The following is a 3,462-nucleotide window of genomic DNA, read 5'->3' as shown; positions in this document are numbered from 1 at the left end:
GCCGTCTTTCAACAATGCTACCGAGCAAACATACATATTCTTCATTTGTTAATAACAGAAGAGAAAACGAAAATTAGTGGAGTTCAGTGTGTCCAGGTCATAATTGGAGATATATTTATCATTATTATTTTTTTTCGGGAGTGTTTCCAACAAATATCATTACACTCAAAAACTTTTATTCTCCGAATAAAAATAGACTTTTAAACTAATTTTGATTCTAATTAAATAATGGTAATAAACACAATAAATATTTTGTCTTTTCGTTTACGATTTTTCCCTTTTTGCTCAGTGCAACTTAATAAAGAAATATAAGGATTCCAAAAAAAATTTTGTTCTGCATATCAGAACTGCGTGGTTTAAGAGAATTAGGTAAAAAATAAAGCGAAAAAAACTGATACTATTGAGAAATATATGAAAAGATAGAATATTAACAGATATGTCTGACAGGTGTCAAACCTATTTACACAGCTGAACCGTCTGAAAACGTGCAGTGATTCATAACAGGAAATATATTTTCGTTCAACAAAAGGGAAATGAACTTTCTTACAAGCATTACAACTCTTTTGCCATCCTTTACTATTTGCAAATTCTTATCAATTCTTATCTTTACGGCAACGAGTGGTTGAAAGGCATGTCGGATGCCAAAAGCTAATAAACTATAATACTTTCTTTTGCTCATCTTTAAAGTAAAATAACTGATGTCCTCGGAAGCAAAACTATTTAATATTTCATGCAATAATACTCCTAATCGAAATAAAATTACAGTTTTAATTTAATTATCTTCTGAAAGTAGCATACTGTTAAAGTATCATTTTTACCCAACTGAAAAACAATATAAACATCAACAAGCAACAACTAGCAGCACATTCTGATAGCTGAATCATTTTTGAAGCTATCACGGTCACAGTAAACAAATATAAAACCAAGCATTAAGGAAATCATGATATCATATTTATAATAATATTAAAAGCACATAATTCTAGTTAGCAGTAGTTTTCAAAGTTGAAAAAGGAAGGAAAGAGATTATGCTCATTAAGGTATAAAGTATTTCCCCGCCTTCTTAGTATGCCTTCGTGGTGTGGTGGTCTGCACGCTGGGCGCGTATTCCAGAGGTCCACGGTTCGATTCCCGGTGAAGGCGTTGCTAATTTTTCATATTGCCTGCTTCCAAAAATCCTAATGTCTCTACAAGCGGCGCCCGAACTAAAAGGGTGGTGGATGATGATTCTCCACACACCCTAGATTTGGCGACTGAGTCCTCTAAAAACCCTTTAAAAGGGGGAGTTTATAAGGTATTTCCCTCCTTCTTAGCATGCCTTCGTGGTGTGGTGGTCTGCAAGCTGGGCACGTATTCCAGAGGTCCGTGGTTCGATTCCCGGCGAAGGTGTTGCTCATTTTTCATTTCCTCTGCTTCCGAAAATATCCTAATGTCTCTACAAATGTATTATATGTAACTATATTTATGATTACTCGCAGTTGTTTTGAAACAACTCTTCAGTGTTTCAAAACAACACTGAAGAGTTGTTTCAAAACAACTGCGACTAATCATAAATGAATGAATGAAATAAAAAATTATATAAAAAAAAGAAATCTGAAAGGTTTCAGATCTTAAAGGCAACAGGCGTATTTTTAACATTTTGCGTGTTACCTTTATTTATTAAATATCATGTTTTTCGCACTTTCTTGGTGTGACAGAGTGATAAACACATATTTTTTTCTAGTTGTATTATAATTTTTCCTATTCAAATCCTGCGCAATGGAAATGATTTTAACAGATGTAATATTTTTCGTCTAAGACAATTTAGAAATTAGCACTATATGTATTTTTTATGCCGGTTAAATAAATACTTTTGATGCATAAAATTTTTGAGCAACTGTGTGTATAATCACTAGCTTGTAGAGGGAGTGCTTAAAGAAAAGATTTCAAAATTTTTATAAAAGAATGAAAAATAATAAAATCCATCAACTTTTAGACAACAACTAATATATTAAATAGTAATTCTCAGAATGAAAGTCCTAACCTAGTCTATTTTTAAATTTTCATGCGTTCGTGACTGAATGAATGTTAATTGAAACAAAGACAAATAATTCTACTCTCAAAAAACTAAAAATTATTGCAAGCATAAATTATCATCCGTCGTGTGGGAACAAGCCAAGGTTAACGAATAAAATCAGTACTTTTCTTGAAACTCAATAAGATCAATAAACTAAATACAAATGAACATAAAAAACGCTCAAGAAAAATTACAGGATAGTACTGAAAAAAACTAGACTTCTTTCTCGCGAAAACACAATACATTCTTCTCATGTATAGCATCCATAAATTATCTGGCGTATTCACGAAATTCGAATTGCGTTCTTCATGGCTCGAAAGCCCGACTTAGGATATATATTAGATTTATATATAGCACTATTCTAACATAGGTATTTTGACACAAAATCGGACTTTTTCTGAAATAACATACCAATTTTTTTACATATTTCGATTCTACGACTTAAATTATGCCTAAATATTAAATTTTGTAAAAATTTGGTGCGAAATTTACGGAGAAATTCAACAATTTTATGTTGGCGCATTTTATTCAGTTTGCGGCACTTAATGTAATTCACATTTTACCGTAAAAAAAGAATTTTTGAAAGTCTCATTTTGATAACAGTATTAAAAATGTTGATAGAAATTTCTAAATTATTCCTATTTTTATTGGCAAGTATTAAGTATTCTTCACAAAATTCCATTTCCAGCACACACTATCAGAATTAATTTATTCAATTTCCAAATAAAAATGAAATTCAGTATGTCACAGAGTAAATACTAAAAATAGAACCACACGAAACACACGTGAACAATTCTACTAATTTAATAAAAGAAAATACATGTATAATGTTCTATGAATGAAAGAACAGTTACAGTAAAAAAAAATTTTTAAATATACATTACATCTTAATTCTATATAATTATTTTGTTTTTCACTTGCACTTTACATTAATTGATGGCGACTGATTCAAGTCAGAAATATTGTTCCTTATAAAAAAATACACACATAAATGTTATGTTTTATATATAGAAAAATCTATGTAATCTTCTATTATCGGGACTGGATTCGGAAATGTATGTATGTGTGTATGCACTTTTATATGTGTGTTTATACACAAACATACATGCCTTATGTACATATATACGTGCATATGTGAACGCATTCATCCATACACACATTTCTGAATTCGGTCCTGATAACAGAAGTGTACCAAATTTTGCCACATTTGTTAAATGAATAGTGTAAGATAGAATGGTTCTGGTTTATTTGATTACGGCAAAGCCCGCTCAGGCTATCTACCTAAGGGTATAGATGATGTTCTTGTGTTGAACTTTCCATTGAAAACTGGCACATATTCATATTACATGTGTATAATCAGCTATGAAATATGCACCAAGAAACTGAAATTGTCAACAGTAGTTTAATAT

The sequence above is a fragment of the Stegodyphus dumicola genome, chromosome 5, assembly GCF_044657685.1.
Source record: "Stegodyphus dumicola isolate Sdum_Otavi_A_Nest chromosome 5, ASM4465768v1".
NCBI lineage: Eukaryota > Metazoa > Arthropoda > Arachnida > Araneae > Eresidae > Stegodyphus > Stegodyphus dumicola.
Note: the sequence above shows the minus strand (reverse complement) of the source record.